At 40.3% G+C, this 20695-nt stretch overlaps 1 protein-coding gene across 48 annotated transcripts in view; it reads right to left on the reverse strand.

The window, feature by feature from the left end:
* Window positions 1–20695, reverse strand: part of PTPRD (protein tyrosine phosphatase receptor type D) — a 1712576-nt gene that overhangs the window by 1148739 nt on the left and 543142 nt on the right. The gene's annotated exons all lie outside the window — the stretch shown is intronic.

Below are 20695 nucleotides of genomic sequence, written 5' to 3' on the forward strand. Positions count from 1 at the left end.
TGCATGACAAATTGCATTGCCATGTGTTATATTAATAATAATAATAATAATAATTATATATAATTTATGACATGACTGAATATGCAATTTATCACAGTGTAGTACACTTAGTGTACACAGTGTAGTACATATAAGAAAGAATTCATATAAATCCTAGTTTTTTTGATACAGGAAGTAACATCATAACTGTCATAAACAAAGTGGATGAAAACAAGGGGTTAACATAGACTAAATCTTTTCAACCTATGTTCACTATACAGGTAGCTGTGAATTCAATCATTTTGGAAAAGACACCAGGAAGCCTGCAGCTGTGCTTTCATGAGATTTTTGCTTTTTTAAAATGTTGCAAAGCTGCAGTTAGTCCTGTTCTTAAAACAAGTTATATACTTTGTCCAGCTATACCAAATGAAGGACAGGAGACGCTTGATATGGATTTAATCAGGCCGCAACTTTATTATTAGATTCCTGGAACTACCCGGCAGATAAAAGGGTACAGTTTATTTTTTAATTACCTGGGGATAGAAGTGGGCTTCCATGAACTCCCCCTTTCTCCATCTGGGTCCCTCCAGCAAATCCATTGCCAGGACCTTACCATCCACCCCGCATCGTAGGAGAGGTAAAGTGGGCTATAAGAAAGGGGGATTAGCTCTCTGCTGTTCCAACCATAGGAGCCCCAAACCCCACACAATTCCGTTTCTTTAGCATCTTCAGCACCTCCTTTTAAAAAGTCCATTACCAGGCCATTTATCTGGTCACTGGATACCTTCCCTATGGAGTACCTGCACTGGACATCTGCCACAAGGAGGCACCAGCAATTAGCTTGGTTGCGTTCCCCTTCTACCGCCTTGCCTGCTGAGTGGAGAAAGGGGTTTCCAACACCAGAGCTTGCACTTTTAAAGCCTTTCACCCTTACATACCAAAGGGGTGATTCAGTGCTGCAAAGCTGACTAACATCACCTCTTTTGCAGCAGTTTCTGACCTTGTTTCCCCCACACCCTTCTCCGCCATAAAGCACTACTGTCTTCCTTTGGCAAGCCTGGATAACGGCCACCCTGCTTTCAGTGCAGGGCCGTCATCCTCCTACATAAAAACACTTCCTTAGGAATTTTACAGAGTTTTGGATTTTTTTAAAATGCTTTTGCAGTTCACCTTTAAGTATAGTGACTTGCTCGTCACTTGTCATATGTGTCAAAATGTCTCAAGCAGGGTTTGCTGATCAATATCTATATGGAAGACATGGAAAGAAGTATACTATGTTCTGCATTAATTCTGGAATTACATTTGTAGGAGGAGAGGTATTTGAAATGAAAGATAATTCTAGCAACTTCTTCAAATTCCATTTTTAACCCTTGTCATACATATAAAGGGAAGCGTAAACACCTTTAAAATCCCTCCTGGCCAGAGGAAAAACCCTTTCACTTGCAAAGGGTTAAGAAGCTAGGATAACCTCACTGGCACCTGACCAAAATGACCAATGAGGAGACAAGACATTTTCAAAGCTGAAGGGGGGAGAAACAAAGGGTCTCTCTGTCTGTGTGATGCTTTTTGCCGGGAACAGAACAGGAATGGAGTCTTAGAACTTAGTAAGTAATCTAGCTAGGTATGCGTTAGATTCTGTTTTGTTTAAATGGCTGAGAAAATAAGCTGTGCTGAATGGAAAGGATATTCCTGTCTTTTTGTAACTTAAGGTTTTGCCTAGAGGGATTCTCTATGTTTTGAATCCGATTACCCTGTAAGGTATTTACCATCCTGATTTTACAGAGGTGATTCTTTTAATTTTTTTTCTTCAATTAAAATTCTTCTTTTAAGAACCTGATTGATTTTTCATTGTTCTTAAGATCCAAGGGTTTGGGTCTGTGTTCACCTATGCAAATTGGTGAGGATTTTTATCAAGCCTTTCCCAGGAAATGGGGTGTAAGGTTTGGGGAGGATTTTGGGGGGAAGACATTTCCAAGCAGGCTCTTTCCCTGTTATATATCTGTTAGATGCTTGGTGGTGGCAGCAATAAAGTCCAAGGGCAAAAGGTAAAATAGTTTGTATCTTGGGGAAGTTTTAACCTAAGCTGGTAAAAATAAGCTTGGGGGTTTTCATGCAGGTCCCCACATCTGTACCCTAGAGTTCAGAGTGGGGAAGGAACCTTCAACCCTGAATTCCTTTTAAGTTAGAAATCTGCAAGATCAGCTGAAGCACATCGAAAGATTGTTAAATCAAAGCACATAAAACCCAGAGGCCTAACAGTACAAATTGAAGGAAGGGTGACTTTCTCTCAAGTGGATACTGGAAACTTGTTACCACTTGCTAGCATGGCTTTCTCAAATCACTATAATACACTACATAACACCTATCCTTGTCCTTAGGCAGATCATGCATCTGCGTAGAGTCACACGGGGATGAAGAAACCCACTCCCTCAATTTCCTTGAGACACATCCGCCTCCTCATTAATGGCTGCTTTCCATATCGCCCCTCCTTTCATCCCTCCCAAGGAGAGTTTAGGGAATGAGTAGCTTAACCTACAAATAGTTTCATTGCTGCCCTCCACACACTTTCCCTCTCCTCTCCACCCAACTGCTTCCCAGGCTAGGAGTTGAGTGGTTACTTGTTTGGAAAAGCAAATTTGAGGCACCTCAGGAACAATGACTGAGTACCAATCTTCAGTAAAGGAGACTGAAAGAAGGAGAGAAACCACTGCAGTAAGTGCAAACTTGAGCTCTAAAGAAAAATGTGCCACAAACTTCCTTTCCCATTTTATTGACTGTTTAATGGAAATGAACAGGTTTTAATGCCAACTGAATGGTATGTGATTTTCACCTTGAAGGAACAGAGCTTCTTCTGATCATGTTTACACTAATTTAAATCAGAAATGAGCCACTGAAGTCAATGGTATTATCCTGATGTAAATGAGCTCAAAATCTGTCCTCACATGTCCCTAGAATTTTAAAAGAATTAATGCATTTTGAACTATTGTAGGACCGAAAATGAAGAGATTGATATTTATTATTATGGATAATCTTTTACACAATGTCCTAAATGCATGTGGCGTTGGAAAGTCAGTGCCAAAGAGTTCATAAGATTCCTTCCACACTATTTATAATAGAGATGTGTGTTCATAATGTGTTACCAAAAAAAATGACATTGTGAAGAATTCAAAACTTCATGAAACAAATCGTTGACAATTTGTGTGAAATTCTATTAAAAACTTTCCATCATTTTAACCCAGCCTTGCTTACAATCATTCTACTCACTTCAGTAGAGTTCAGTACAGTGAAACAAATAAAAATCCAATAAGGTTTTGTGGTGAGAGAGTGAAGAGAAAGGCAAATACATCTTCAGGTGCAACTTGCAAAAACACAAACAATTGCCCATGTTCCTCTCCCATGAGAACAGTTATGAGGTGGATATCTGTGTTGCAGATGAAAGGCACCAGATAAGAGGTAAGCGTTAACTAATATTAGGAACCTTATTAATAACCATTATGAATTTTTACGTTTATTTTAAATCTACTCCTGTATTTTTAGAGTTTCTATGCTATTCGGGTAATATTTTCAAAGGCACAAATAACAATTAGGTAGCTAGTTTCAACTGACTTTCAACAAAAATTACACATTTGTATCTTTTAAAACCTCTCCCTTAGAGACTAAGGGTACATTTTCCAAAAGCACCTGAGTGCCTTAGGATGCTAAGTCATATTGCAAGTCAAAGGAATTTGGGCTCCTAAGTCACTTGGGTTCATATATTTATACATATTTATCATAGAATCTTAGAATATCAGGGTTGGAAGGGACCTCAGGGGGTCATCCAGTCCAACCCCCTGCTGAAAGCAGGACCAATCTCCAACTAAATCATCCCAGCCAAGGCTTTGTCAAGCCTGACCATAAAAACTTCTAAGGAAGGAGATTCCAACACCTTCGTAGGTAACACATTCCAGTTTTTCACCACCCTCCTAGTGAAAAAGTTTTTCCTAATATACAACCTAAACCTCCCCCACTGCAACTTGAGATCATTACTCCTTGTTCTGTCATCTGCTACCACTGAGAACAGTCTAGATCCATCCTCTTTGGAACCCCCTTTCAGGTAGTTGAAAGCAGGTATCAAATCCCCCCTCATTCTTCTCTTCCGCATACTAAACAATCCCAGTTCCCTCAGCCGCTCCTCATAAGTCATGTGTTCCAGTCCCCTAATCATTTTTGTTGCCCTCCGCTGGACATTTTCCAATTTTTCCACTTCCTTCTTGTAGTGTGGGGCCCCAAACTGGACACAGTACTCCAGATGAGGCCTCACCAATGTCGAATAGAGGGGAACAATCACATCCCTCGATCTGATGGCAATGCCCCTACTTATACATCCCAAAATGCCATTGGCCTTCTTGGCAACAATGGCACATTGTTGATTCATATCCAGCTTTCATTCTGTAACCCCTAGGTCCTTTTCTGCAGAACTGCTGCCTAGCCATTCGGTCCCTAGTCTGTAACTGTGCCTGGGATTCTTCTGTCCTAAGTGCAGGAATCTGCACTTGTCCTTATTGAACCTCATCAGATTTCTTTTGGCCCAATCCTCTAATTTGTCTAGGTCCCTCTGTATACTATCCCTACCCTCCAGCGTATCTACCTCTCCTCCCAATTTAGTGTCATCTGCAAACTTGCTGAGGGTGCAATCCACACCATCCTCCAGATCATTTATGAAGATATTGAACAAAACCGGCCCAAGGACCGACCCTGGGGCACTCCACTTGATAGCGGCTGCCAACTAGACATGGAGCCATTGATCACTACCCATTGAGCACGACAATCTAGCCAACTTTCTATCCACCTTATAGTCCATTCATCCAGCCCATACTTCTTTAACTTGCTGGGAAGAATACTGTGGGACACCATGTCAAAAGCTTTGCTAAAGTCAAGGAACAACATGTCCACTGCTTTCCCCTCATCCACAGAATCAGTTATCTCATCATAGAAGGCAATTAGATTAGTCAGGCATGACTTGCCCTTGGTGAATCCATGCTGACTGTTCCTGATCACTTTCCTCTCCTCTAAGTGCTTCAGAATTGATTCCTTGGGGACCTGCTCCATGATTTTTTTTCAGGGACTGAGGTGAGGCTGTCTGGTCTGTCATTCCCAGGATCCTTCTTCTTCCCTTTTTTAAAGATGGGCACTACATTAGCCTTTTTCCAGTCGTCCGGGACTTCCCCCGATTGCCATGAGTTTTCAAAGATAATGGCCAATGGCTCTACAATCACATCCACCAACTCCTTTAGCACTTTCGGATGCAGCGCATCCGGCCCCGTGGACTTGTGCAAGCCAGCTTTTCTAAATAGTCCCGAACAACTTCTTTCTCCACAGAGGGCTGGTCACCACCTCCTCCCCATGCTGTGCTGCCCAGTGCAGCAGTCTGGGAGCTGACCTTGTTCGTGAAAGGCAAAAAAAGGCAAAAGAGGCAAAAAAAGCCTTGAATACATTAGCTTTTTCCACATCCTCTGTCACTAGGTTGCCTCCCTCATTCAGTAAGGGGCCCACACTTTCCTTGACTTTCTTCTTCTTCTAACATACCTGAAAAAACCCTTCTTGTTACTCTTAACATCTCTTGCTAGCTGCAACTCCAGATGTGATTTGGTCTTCCTGATTTCACTCCTGCATGCCCGAGCAATATTTTTATACTCTTCCCTAGCCATTTATCCAATCTTCCACTTCTTGTAAGCTTCTTTTTTGTGTTTAAGATCAGCAAGGATTTCACTGTTAAGCCAAGCTGGTCGCCTGCCATATTTACTATTCTTTCTACACATCGGGATGGCTTGTCCCTGTAACCTCAATAAGGATTCTTTAAAATACAGCCAGCTCTCCTGGACTCCTTTCCCCCTCATGTTATTCTCCCAGGTGATCCTGCCCATTAATTCCCTGAGGGAGTCAAAGTCTGCTTTTCTGAAATTCAGGGTCCGTATTCTGCTGCTCTCCTTTCTTCCCTGTGTCAGGATCCTGAACTCAACCATCTCATGGTCACTGCCTCCCAGGTTCCCATCACTTTTGCTTCCCTTACTAATTCTTCCCAGTTTGCAAGCAACAGGTCAAGAAAAGCTCTGCCCCTAATTGGTTCTTCCAGCACTTGCACCAGGAAATTGTCCCCTACACTTTCCAAAAACTTCCTGGATTGTCTGTGCATCGCTGTATTGCTCTCCCAGCAGATATCAGGGTGATTGAAGTCTCCCATGAGAACCAGGTCCTGTGATCTAGTAACTTCCGTGAGTTGCTGGAAGAAAGCCTTGTCCATCTCATCCCCCTGGTCCGGTGGTCTATAGCAGACTCCCACCACGACATCACCCTTCTTGCTCACGCTTCTAAACTTAATCCAGACTCTCAGGTTTTTCTGAAGTTTCATACTTGAGCTCTGAGCAGTCATACTGCTCCCTTACATACAATGCAACTCCCCCAACTTTTCTGCCCTGCCTGTCCTTCCTGAACAGTTTATATCCACCCATGACAGTATTCCAGTCATGTGAGTTATCCCACCAAGTCTCTGTTATTCCAATCACATCATAATTCCTTGACTGCCAGGACTTCCAGTTCTCCCTGCTTGTTTCCCAGGCTTCTTGCATTTGTGTATAGGCACTTGAGATAACTCGCTGATCATCCCTCTTTCTCAGTATGAGGCAGGAGCCCTCCCCTCTCATGCGCTCCGCTCGTGCTTCCTCCCGGTATCCCACTTTCCCACTTACCTCAGGGCTTTGGTCTCCTTTCACTGGTGAACCTAGTTTAAAGCCCTCCTCACTAGGTTAGCCTGCCTGCGAAGATGCTCTTCCCTCTCTTTGTTAGGTGGAGCCTGTCTCTGCCTAGCACTCCTCCTTCTTGGAATACCATCCCATGATCAAAGAATTCAAAACTCAGTGTTGCAGTGCCTACATGATTTGGGAGCATCTCATTTTCAACAGTGACTTTCAAAAAGTCTTGCGCTCCTTAAGCTCCTGATCTCATTGAAAATCACTTTTCAAAATGAAATTTATGGTCCTACATCATTTAGGAGTTGCAACAGTGAGCAGAGCAATGCCTAAAAACCTTTAAAAAATATGGGTCTTAGGAATATTTGAATTTTTTTACCCTAAGTTTACATTTGTTAAATCCTCTTTTTTCCCCCCTAAGAGTATAATACTGTTATTGAGCAAAATACTGAAGGTACAAAGAGATCCAGGGCCAAATTTTGCCCCAATTGACATCATTAGGATTGCACAGGAATAAGAAAGTTCAGAATTTGACCACTATTAAGTAAGAGGTCCCCCCACTTCATAGTTTTAAGTCCCATGTTTGTTGAAAAAAATATGTTTTTGGAGAATTTTCTGCACTATTTGATTTACTGAAAGCATATTGTGCACCCATTCCCAATTGCTGGAAAATCAGCGATGCAGCTTACGTGCAATAACTGACTGAATTTTTTTTTAAAACAAACAAACAAACCAAAAAAATAACCCAAAACAAACATTTTTTTTAGATTGTCTGTGCAGGGAAAATAGAATGCTTTCCGTGTTTTTGTCAGGGTTTAAAATGCATTTTTAAAAATATTTCCCATCAGCTACAGATTTCAGTGCTGAGTTTCAGTTTACTGGCCATCTTGTTCTATGTATGAGTTAGGCACCTAGTTGCTTTTACAAATCCCACTGTGCGCCTATCTGCATTTTTAGATACCAAAATACCTTTGAAAATCTCCATTCCACAGTTCAGATTTGAAGAAGTGGCAGCATGGCTTGACAAATGCTTGTGAAATCAGTAGTTATCATGGGATTTTTATAATAGACACAGTGTATGATGGGATGTCTTCATCAAAACGTTCTTCTAATGGAACTGGGGCTAGTGGGGGACTTCATAGATTCCAAGGCCATAGGGACCATTGTGGTCACCTAGTCTGGACTTATGTATAACACAGGCCATAAATACTTCCCCAGAATAATTCCTAGAGCAGATCTTTTAAAAAAAAAACATCCAATCTAGATCTGAAATTTTTCAGCGATGGGAAATCCACTATAGCCCTTGGTAAATTGTTCCAATGGCTAATTACTCTCATTGTTAAAAATTAATGCCTTGTTTCCATTTTGAATTTGTGTAGCTACAACTTCCAGCCATTGGATTTTGTTATACCCTTTTCTGCCAGACTAAAGAGGTCCTGATTAAATATTTGTTCCCCATATATGTACTTCCAGGCTGTAATCAAGTTACCCCTTAACATTCTCTTTGTTAAACTAAATAAATTGAGATCCTTGAGTCTATCACTATAAGGTGTTTTCTAATCCTTTATTCTTACAGCTCTTCTTACAGCTCTTCTCTGAACTCTCTCCAATTTATTAACATCCTTCTTGATTTGTTAGCACCAGAGCTGGACACAGTATTCCAGCAATGGTCACACCAGTGCCAAATATCAAGGTAAAATAACATCTCTAGTCCTACTCATGATTCCCTTCTTTATGCATCCCAGGATGGCATTAGCTCTTTCAATCACAGTATGACACTGGAAGCTTATGTTCACCTGATTCTCCACCATGACCCCCAAATCTTGTTCAGAGTCACTGCTTCCTAGGATAGAGTCCCCTGTCCTGTAAATATGTCCTACATTCTTTGTTCCTAAATGTACACATTTATATTTATCCATATTAAAATGCACATTGTTCCTTTACACTGTTTTACCAAGCGATCCAGATCACTCTGAATCAGTGACCTTTCCTCTTCATTATTTAACTCTCTCAATTTTTGTGTCATCACATGTGGTCTGGGGTACTGCATCTACAGATAATGGGGACATGATTGTCTTTCCATAGACGTAAGGCCACTGGGCAAAAGTGAGCTGTATTTACAGAATGTAATTTCTTCATAAAGTTGCAGCTAGGGGTCTTCAAATCAGATCTGAGTATTGTGCACTGATATGCATGAGCTGACAGGTGTTACTCAGCAATATGTAATATTTACTGCCTAAATCAAAGGTTAGCGAAATGGACTAAAAAACTATCAAAATTAAACCTCTCTTGAAAATACATCAATTACTATCAAAAGGCTTAAAGTATTTAACCTTTAAAGCACGAATGTTTGCCTGGTATTGATTTATTAGGTATTACAAGCTAAGAAAACATGCTATGTTTCAGTTTGTTGATTGCCTTCAAGGATCATCTTCTTTACAAAGGCCAGCCAGCTAGGGAATACTTAATTCTTCAGAATAGCTTGTCAATTAAAGGCAAATATACACAGTGAAAAAGCAGGGGGGTTCAGAGTGAGGGGAGTTAACTAGAGAGTTATTTTGAATATCAAAATCTTTCTAAGACCTGAGAGTTAAATGGTACCAGCCGACAAACTAAGACAACACATTACAAACAATGGCATAATGAACATTAATAGAGGAAGCAAGGAAAGGTAATATTTTCAAAGCTATATGTCCATATTCATATTTAGTCATATTCTAGAAAAAATAAGATATATTGGATCAAACTCTATCCTGAGATACAAGCCACAATGTCAACATGAACTCAAAACTGTAAACTGGCTTCACTGGGAATTAAGTTTCCATATTATATCCAAAAGCAGAATTTGTTCCTTTAAATATCACTTTACATCTACTCACTAAGCAACTGCTATGTCAAAAGCCACTGATTAGTTATGTGGTAATATACACAACAAATTATCTTTATACTGACTCTTTAACCATGTATTATTGATTACAATACATTCCCCCCAAAAATATTTAATATTCAAAAGTTATGTAGTTTTTTTATATAAAGGATGTTAGAACAAAATCAGGCAACGGCTGATGGACATGTTATGAAAATCTGAAGAAATCAGAAATTGGTTTCCCCCATTTTCCACCTTTGCTAAAATAATTCCAACCAGTAAAAATAATATATAAGGCATGTGGATAAACAAAGAGCAAGTCACAGAAGATTCTTCTGGTAGTAGCAATCACTCACTACAGAGGCTCATTAGGGAACTGTAGGGGCAACTATATCATCATTTTATCACATAAATCATATATCGAAGATAACATTCATCATAAAACATAAATCAATAATCAAAGGTAACATTCAGTAAACCTAAAAGTGCTTTCCCATTGTGCTTCTTGTGACTTTAAATATGGAGGAGAGGTGTTTTAATTCCTGTTTCCCACCCCAGTAACTCTTGACAGTAACTAGTTATCCAACTGCACCACATTCCAATATTTGCCATTATATACAGGAACAACGGAGAAGTATGTTAGCTTGAGATTTTGGTTAAATTTAACAATGTTTTGATTTTAAAATATCAACTTTCAAGTGCAGACTTCAAAGTTAACAGCTCAGAAATGAATGGGAGCTGTTGTTTCAAGCTGTCTGCAGATTTGGACACATATCCCTATGTCGGTTTACGCTTGTTTAATTTTCTGAAGATTATCTTCACAATCAGCCTAGAAACCATTTTTGTTAATAAAAAATTAGATTGTGCAGCAAAATTAGGCAGCAAATAAAAGAAGGGTAATTGTGCAGCTGCATAATCATGCCTACACAGGGCTCTTTATATGTTTGTATGTATATGATAATAAAAGTGAGTTCATAGTAACAGTGTCTGAAGTTGTAAATACAATAATTCTTTAAAAATAAAAAACTTTACTTTACTGTACTCTAATAATTCTTAATTTTATGCCCCTGTCAAGAGCGCTGCAAGCTACTGCTGTAACCAATGAGAGCAGCTAAGTTAACTTGCAGTGACAGTAGTGTTGGAATTATGCCTGAGCTGACTCCTATTAGCTCATAAAGGAGCATCAGTACCTCCCAGGATGGTGAAGTCAGAATATGTGTAAGTAGTCTGTATTACTTCTGGCAGCTGAATTCTTCCTTCTGAGTGATAAATGGAAAAGGTGCAATATTACCGGTCTGAAATACTGACATTAACACATCACTCCACTGTACCATCAATAGATTACATGGATGGTAAGGTAGTATTTGTCTGTTGCTCCTTTTAAATTTTTCCCAGAGATAATCTTGTCTGTGCAAGTCATGTAAAACACAGAATTAACACAGGCACATCTCTACTGATAACATAGTTATCTCTATGAATTCACTGAATTTGAGGGCATTTTTCACTATGAGTTTCATTTTGTGTTTGTCCTTTATGTGAACCTACTGTAGTCTTCTTGAAAAGAGCACACACAACAAGAGCACTGTTTAGCACTAACCAAATGTAAGCTCCTTATTTAATTTTTTCACTTTCCAGTATTATGAATTTGTTGTTTATCTTTGTCACAGTTCGCAGTCTAACTGCACCTTTGACACCTATTAGTCTCTTTAAGTATATTCCCTTTTAGGTCTCAGGCCTCAAGCCATTACATCTCTCTGTCTCTGGGGGTGGAATCACATGATTTTTCCACTCTCAGACAGGACCTCTTTGCACTGAGGTACTCTAGGATGAACCATGATTATGTCATGAGGCCCAAAGTAGGGTCAATACCAGAAGTTCAGTTCCTTCCAGGAGATAGGACCAATGGCATACAGTAACCAGACATCCTTCTTGAAGCAAAGTGCTGTTTATTTAGAACCAAGGGATTTCAGAGAAAAAGATCTTAAAACTATATAGTGTTTATATGCATCTCTGCTTCACTTAGGATTACTGTTCCCTGTAAATCTGGGGAGGCCGCAGCTGCTTCAGACTTTCCTGTAGGACCTGTCTCCATAACTTTCCCCATCAGTCTGTTCTTCTCTGGAATACTTCATTGACAACTCCACACTCTCTCGCTCTCCAGAGAATCTGTTTAACCATTTAGTTCTCTCTAGGCATCCAGTCATGGCAAAACAACAGTGCAACTATGTCTGGAACCTGAAAGTAGTATCTACTACTGAAATAATTCAGCCATTATTTTTTCACCCTCCCCCCCAACCCCACCATTAACCTAAACCAATACATTAATAGAGGAATGCCCAATAACTCAATATAACAACACATGGATTACCTCAGGTCAATCTGACACTTTGGGCAAGAGGCACAGAATTTTGGGACCTTCTGGCCCCCCAGGCCAGGAAAAAAACAGGCCATGAACAAAACTAGGGTTTTTTCCTTGCAAGATACCCAGTAAATGGTGTGGCATGGGCCAAGTGCAAGATTTCCCTGGGGTAGGGTTGGGAAAATCAGGAATTAGGTTCAGACCTCCCTGGTGGTGGTCTTTCTCAAGACAGTGCAATTGCTCACTGTGAGGAAATATCTCCGCTTGCTAGGAGTCCACTATCTTCTCATGAATAATGGGTCACCTCACACCTGTACATAGGCCCACTTTAAATTCTCATCTCTCTTTTGCTCTTCAACAAAGTTAGACAACCTGGTTGGGATATCAGATAGGTAAAGGGGGCAACCCACAATTCTGGGTGGGACCATGGTACCAAAGAAGCATCTGAGTGTCTGGAACTTCCCTCATCCAGCTCTGCTACTGCAATGAGTCATCTCTGAGTCTGATGAGTGCTGCTGAGCTGATAAATTATCCCTCAATCTGAGACTGATGAGTCATCCCTGAGCCTGGTTACCTGAGGGATCCACATCAATCAACCAAGGCTCAGCCATTCCACAGGCACAGATCTAACCAGGTGATCCCCAAAGCCAGAGTTACAGTCTCCCAATGAGAGCAGCCATTCCAATCTGCTCAATGTTGCTATCTTATTGGAAGTATCCAACACCAATTGATAGTTCTGACAGACTTCTCCTGCTCCAATCCCAGCCTAGCTTGTGTCTGCTCCTGCTTCAGCCCTTTTCCAACCCCATTCTTGATTCCTGCTCTGACCACTGGCTCTCATCTCCAGCCCAAAACACCAGGCATGACTGCTGCTGCTGCTGCTGCTGCTTCGACCACTAGACCTGACACCACTGCTTGAAGCACTAGGCCTGACCATCTACACAGTTTCTTACAACTAACTGCTCTACACTGGAAAGGTCTACTGGGCCCTGACCCTCTAGCACAGGGAAGCTGGTATCAGGGCTCCTGTGTTCTCTGAGGGTTCCTAAAACTTTTTTAGCAGGTCACCCAATCTCAGCCTACTATGACGGTAGGTTTGAGATGCAGCTACACTAATCATTAGGGACATTATATTCCCCCACAATTAGCTGAATCTACAGTTGGGATAAAGCTGTATGTCCCCAAGCATACAGTATAGGTGGATCATGTCCCAGTGGAGGCCCTAGAGTTGATACAATCCTTCACAAAAAGAAAATGAGAACTTGTGGCACCTTAGAGACTAACAAATTTATTTGAGCATAAGCTTTCGTGAGCTACAGCTTACTTCATCGGTTGCATTCAGTGGAAAATATAGTGGGGAGATTTATATACATAGAGAACATGAAACAATGGGTGTTTCCATACACACAGTAATGAGAGTGATCACTTAAGGTGAGCTATTACCAGCAGGAGAGTGGGGGGGAAAAACCTTTTGTAGTGATAATCGAGGTGGGCCATTTCCAGCAGTTGAAAAGAACTGTCTGAGGAACGGGGGGTGGGGGGGGTGGGGATAGACATGGGGAAATAGTTTTACTTTGTGTAATGACCCATCCACTCCAAGTCTCTATTCAAACCTAAGTTAATTGTATCCAGTTTGCAAATTAATTCCAATTCAGCAGTCTCTCGTTGGAGTCTGTTTTTGATATTTTTTTGTTGAAAAATTGCAACTTTTAGGTCTGAAATCGAGTGACCAGAGAGATTGAAGTGTTCTCCAACTGGTTTTTGAATGTTATAATTCTTGACGTCTGATTTGTGTCCATTTATTCTTTTACGTAGAGACTGTCCAGTTTGACCAATGTACATGGCAGAGGGGCACTGCTGGCACATGATGGCATATATCATATTGGTAGATGTGCAGATGAATGAGCCTCTGATAGTGTGACTGATGTGATTAGGTCCTATGATGGTGTCCCCTGAATAGATATTTGAATACAGTTGGCAAGGGGCTTTGTTGCAAGGATAGGTTCCAGGATTAGTGGTTCTGTTGTGTGGTGTATGGTTGCTGGTGAGTATTTGCTTCAGGTTGGGGGGCTGTCTGTAAGCAAGGACTGGTCTGTCTCCCAAGATCTGTGAGAGAGATGGGTTGTCCTTCAGGATAGGTTGTAGATCCTTGATGATGCGTTGGAGAGGTTTTAGTTGGAGGCTGAAGGTGATGGCTAGTGGCGTTCTGTTATTTTCTTTGTTGGGCCTGTCCTGTAGTAGGTGACTTCTGGGTACTCTTCTGGCTCTGTCAAAGGGTCTGGCCATATCTCAAGTCCCCTAAGCCCATTGTGTCTATCCCCTTTACTTTAACATGGATGGTGAGATTAGCTGGCCCTGGTAAGCATACTTAGGCTTCTGCAGTCCAGACTTGCCAAATGCCATCACCCTGGTGGCTGGTATTGGTACCTATCCCCATCTTCTAGATAAACCTTGTTACTTGGGCTATTCCTGTTCCAGCCCCAGGGGCTTCCTTTTCAGAGACCTTGTTTTGTCCAAAGATTCTCAAACTGAGTCCAGTTTGGGCTGCGCCAGCTCCTTGGACTGAGCAGTCCATCACCCCTGTGATTTCCTGGATCTCTTGAACCCTGGCAAGTGTGGACCTGGGAGGAGATGTTTGGGATGCTGAACCCTTGGTCATGTTTCCCGTCACCCAGAGCCAACTCCTGGCCCCATGAAGTCCCCCTTGATGTTGCTGCAACTGTCACCCATTCAGAAGTTTCAAGAACAGGCTCTGGATCATCTCCCTGAGTCTGACTGGTACTGTACACATCACTGGACCTGTCCCCACCAGATCCATAGCAGAGAGCCAAAACATTGTAGGAGGCCGGAAGAAAGTTGTGACCTGTTCCACCTGCTGTTGCTATTGCTGGTGAGCGGGTAAGTTTCAGATGACCTGCTGTAGCTGGATGGCCCTCTGCCATCAGATCTGCTGTTTCTGCTGGGCATCATGCTCCACCATCCTTTTGAGGAGTTGCTGCATATCCATAGTGTTGCTTTGTGTGTGTGGGTGTTCAAGCCCTGACCTGCTCCCTTCCCAGGGGCAGGAACTGGGCCTGCATTCTCCACCAAGTGTGACTGGGTTGTCACTGCAGTGCCCACTTGTGGCCTGTAAGGGCATGACTCACCCAGACACAGTTCTCCACCAGAAGGTCGCAGTCTCTGTAAGGTCCAACGCAGCAGTGCTTTGGCCTTCCAGCCAAGGCATAATTAAGTCCTTCCCCTACCAGGGTGCTGTGGTCCAAAAGAAATCAGGAGCAAAATAAATATCAATTCAAACAGGGTCCTCTGCTGAAACCTGGGAAAGGGAAGGATTCTACCCTTCTATTCAGGGCTTGTCTTTACACAGACCATACTTCACCAAACATCCAGAGTCTGGCCATCCCTTCTAGCAGAGTTCTGCTTTCTTTCCTGGACAGCTCTGAATTGGGCTAGCTCTCCCTCCTTTTAATTTGCCTTTCCATGACACACATTTGCTCTAAATGTAGCAGAGCAGGGTCAGTTGGGTCTGCAGGCTTTCATTAACTCACTTATTGCCAATGTAGAGCCTATCTGTCCCATCATACCATGCTTATTTGTGAGGTGTATAATTCCAATATTTTGAAAACAAGGACAGAGCATATCAGGGCTTTCTATGATTATTTTGCTGTACAAAAATCAAATCAAACACCATCCTAACAATAAAACAAATGTCAACAGAACTATTTCAAAGAAATAATAATGAAAGTACATTTTACAATCTCTCTGTTTACTAAAAAGAAAAGGAGTACTTGTGGCACCTTAGAGACTAACAAATTTATTAGAGCATAAGCTTTCGTGAGCTACAGCTCACTTCATCGGATGCATCCGAAGAAGTGAGCTGTAGCTCACGAAAGCTTATGCTCTAATAAATTTGTTAGTCTCTAAGGTGCCACAAGTACTCCTTTTCTTTTTGCGAATACAGAGTAACACGGCTGCTACTCTGAAATCTCTGTTTACTGTTTACTTCCACTACACAGCACTCCAGTCGTGACTTATTTGAAAAACATGTATAGTAATCCCTTACAAATGTACTGTTACCAATTCAAACAATTAAGCTGTCCTTATTTAAATTTTGGGGTAAAAAGGCTTTATCCCATGAGGGAGAGGGGCACACCAGAATGATAATGTAAATAGTGAATTAAATTATGCTTTCAGGAACAGATCTTTGTCCCACTGAAAACAATGGAAAAACTCCAACTAATTTAAGACAAACCAAGAGGTAGCTTTAAGGTGTTTTTAAGACACAAAAACATCTTTTGCTTTAAGAAAAAATAGTGTTTTACATTTGTCTTCAAATATTTTATAATAAATAATTAACCAACCAACATGGCTACGACAACACTGCAAATAATAATTGTACACATATACAGACCCTTTTATCTGACATGATCCCAAAGCACTCAGCAAACTGTATTCATACAACACCTCTGTTCTATGCCTTACTTAGTACTAGTTTAATTTAATTTTCCCTTGAGAGAGTGCTGCAGAGGGCAGCATGTACAGCCCCTATAGCTGGTATGGAATTTCTCCCCATCTCTTAACAGTGAACACTCTATCCTCCATAGACTTGGTAGAGTGGAGGTGACACTCTATAAAGGGAATCAAGAATTATTTTTTTTATTTCCACAAGTACACAGGAAAGAATAGGCCAAAGAGGAAAAGACAGCTTTAGAGGGAATATAAATGGTGATGTAAGTTAAGATGAGCAGGCAAAGAAGCTGGGTTGTTGTAAGAAAACTAACCAATAGGACAAGGTAGTAAAGTAAAAGTAAAGTAAAATACTCCTGTTGGATGCTTTTAGTGTCACCACATTACCCTATCACACCCCTCATAATGTATGTTCCATTTCGTACACACACACACACACACACACACACACACACACCAGCTTCCTCACTTTCTACTTAGCCCATTTATTTCACTTCTAAATTTAGCTCCAAAAAGATAAAATACAAAGAGATCACATTTGAGAGGGTTGCACTCTCCTAATCATGTGCAGCCATTCCACCTTCTGTTAGGATTTTGTCATATCTCACAAATTAGGCAGGGTTTATCCAGACCTGTTCTTGGCTAGAAGACCTCAATTTGTATCACTTTTCTTTCTGAGTTAGCATTATACTGATGCCCTAATATATTAATGCCCTTTTGGATGCTACCTATAAATGAGGTCCTGATCACTGGCTGGTTACACCATGGCACATTCCTCCATGCCTTCCTTTCTTTAAAAAAAGTAAGTAATGTATTCTAACCTTACTGTCCTGGATCCATTCCAGCTTGTGTAATTACGTTCTGTATACCAGGATTTCTCCTGCAGTTTCAATTAGATACAATGTTCTTTTTCACTGTCCTAAACTGAAGTGTAGTGTTGCTGTTCACTGTGAAACAGCTGCCACGTTCCACTCAGAAGGTGCCTGAATTTTCATTACACATTGATATGATCCCTATATGTAGCAATGATTTCAGTTTAAGAGCTATATTGTGGCTTTTAAGTTACAGGCAGAATCAGAAGGAGAAAGGGAGTACGGACTTAGCAGGGGCTGTGCATCCTCAGGATTTCCCAGAAGCACTTTGGATGACTGAGTCAGAAGCCTCTGGGGTCCTGTGGGACTACATCCCAGAACATTGTTCTATTCTTTTGTACTTGTCCTTAACAATTTGTTCACGTTCCCACTTTCTGCAGGATTCCTTTTTGATTTTCAGGTCATTAAAGAGCTCCTCATGGAGCTACATTGGCCACTTACTATTCTTCCTATCTTTTCTTTGCATAGGGATAATTTGTAATTTTGCCTTTAATATTGCTTCCTTGAGAAACTATCAGCTCTCCTGAACTCCTTATTCCTTTATATTTTCTTCCCATAGGACTTTATCTATCAGTTCTCTGAGTTTTCTAAATTCTGCTTTTTTGAAGTCCATTGTCCTTATTCTGTCAATCTCACTCCTTCTTTTCTTCAGAATCAGAAAGCTATAATTTCATGATCACATTCATCCAAATTGCCTTCCACCTTCAGATTTGCTACCAATTCCTCCCTGTTGGTCAGAATCAACTCTAAAATTGTTGTCCCACTGGTTACTTTGTCCACTTTCTGAAAGAAAAAGTTGTCTCCAATACATTCCAAGAACTTATAGGATATTTTCTATTTTGCCATATTACTTTTCCAACAGATGCCTGAGTAGCTAAAGTCCCCCCTTACTATCAGGTCTTATGTTTTGGATATTTCTGTTATTTGTTTTAGATGTGCCTCATCTACCTCTCTTCCTGATTGCGTGGTCAACATTAGACACCTATCATGACACCACCCCTATTTTTTGCCTTTTATCTTTACCAAGAGACTTTCAATTGCCTCACACCTCCTTCTGGACCTTAGAAGAAGTATATATATTCTTGATGAATAATGCAACACCTTCTCCCTTTTTATCCTGTCTGTCCTTCCTGAACAAGCTACCCTTCTATACCAATATTCCAGTCATGAAATTTATCCCAACAAGTCTTTGTGATGTCAATTAAATCATAATTTTGCTTATGTACTAATACTTCCAGTTCTTCCTGTTTATCCCCCATACTCCTTGCATTTGTGTATGGACACTGAAAAGGTTGAACAGATTTCTCCACTTATTTCCCTCTTGTTGCTACTATGACACAATTGTAATTTTCCATGTCTCCCCCAACACCTAACCCTCCGTTAAAGTTGCTACCCCCCCCTTTTTTTTTTACACCTATCTGTGGGCTTTTTTTACCTGCCCAGTTTGAACCTAGTTTAAAACTGTACTCACTACTTTGGTAAGTAACAAAGCAAAGGCCTATAATACAGCAAAAACTTTTCAATATATATGTGTATGGGCTACAGACACACTCTTATTGCAGCATGCTGAAAATGTACTGAATGGACTGTAGTGAATGTACTGCAAACCAAGTGAGATGCATAAAGACATGTTATCCATAGGAGAGTCTCCTTTCAGTTTCATCAGTCCCATATCAACAAACCCTGCTTCCAGTTTGAATTATTTATTGTTTTTTTAAATTAATTTTTAAGCTGTATTAAGTTTTAAGGAAGTAGAATAATGGCCAATTCCAATTACACAAACTGTGTATACATATGGGGAGATGTATATTGAAATAGCCTCTTTGGGTGGTTAGGATTTCTCTGGTTTCTGTGCCCACTTATCTATTAGTCCAGACATATATAGGGTCTGTACACTCAGAATTTAATTGAAGTACAACTTCATCAGGGCAGGAGTTGTGTCTCTGTTTACAATACATCATTACAGCATCAAGCACAATGTCAGCTTTTCAACAACAGCCATGACATTCCTTATCCCAGCAGGGTAAGACATTTCTTTCCATTTCAGAATAAGGAACAGACAACATCTCATGAGCACCAAGCAAAACATATCAGAAAAATAAAGTCTTTACTGAGATTCTTATGTAAGGTGTATACCCTAGCATATAAAATTTATTTCATAATATGACCCATAAGGTTGAAATCTTCCTTTTCTTTTCACTAATCACTTCACCATTCAACAAGATTTGTTAGACTACTGAGTTATGACAAATAATTCTTTATGTACTAGGATACTCAGTTCATACTGATGAACTAACAAATTAAAATGTAATATTAAACTATGACACTAAGAATATTAAGGACAGTCATTTTGATGTGGGAAGGAATCCATAATTAGACCAAGATTTGCCCTTTAATTATAACATTATCACACTGATAATGCTGACTGAAACAGAGTTTGGAGGAATTCAATGAAATAACATTAAAAAGTCAAGAAAGCTATCGCACATTTTTTCCGAAAGCAGCCATATTTTGTTACACTGTACAGAGAGTTATAAAGCAATCAAGTATATTTTGCCATCCTCATCTCAGACTAAGGTAATTATTAGTCTGAGGGTTTTTTCCAATCTCTCTCCTCCTCTTTTTTTTTTTAAACTGCCCAAGAGGAAAATGAACTGCAGTACTTATCAGCTCAATGCATACACAAGTGATACTGAAGGCAACTGGCCACGACTGGAGCCATAGGTTAGCTGCAAATCCATTAGTGATAAAAAAAAATCTACAAATTTAGGTTAGAGCTGAACGATAACTGTAGAAAAGCCACAAAACATGACAATGTAATTTGCATAAATATTGGATCAGATTCACTCACAAAAGGCCAACTGATGGGTGAAGAATTTCAGTAAAATGACCGAAAACAGTTGAAAAAATGTCTCCGACCTGTATTTTATTTGCATGTACTACAAAGAAAATATCAATTTTAAGTAACAGGATTGCACAACAAATTGATAACTACAAAAACAGCTTTCTGTAACAATGTGAGAATGCTTTAATGATGTTTAACTCTGAATTTCCTTTCTTTGGGAGCTTAAGGCTGTCAGGCTGGACAAAGGTTTGGTAGTCTGGGATTTCAGCTGTTTCTTCCTTTTGTTTGGTTTCAGAAACCATTATAGTTATCCAATGCCAAAAATGGAAACATCACCAGTCTCTCATTTCTTTGACACCTTTTAAAAGTCTACTGTAATGTTTCCAGAAAGGCCGATTTCTATCCTAATTTCAAAGTGTGACCACTTTTGGATACTACAGACAATCTAGATGACAAAATTTGATTAACTGCCTCTTCTGTCAAGGATAAATATTACTTGAAAGGGTGTGGGGGGCAGTGAGAGGGGGGCTTTCAGAGTAAATTAAACTTGAAAAATGAGACTATTTATTTAAACAAAATAAG

This window comes from Dermochelys coriacea, chromosome 5 (genome assembly GCF_009764565.3).
Source record: "Dermochelys coriacea isolate rDerCor1 chromosome 5, rDerCor1.pri.v4, whole genome shotgun sequence".
Classification (NCBI taxonomy): Eukaryota; Metazoa; Chordata; order Testudines; family Dermochelyidae; genus Dermochelys; species Dermochelys coriacea.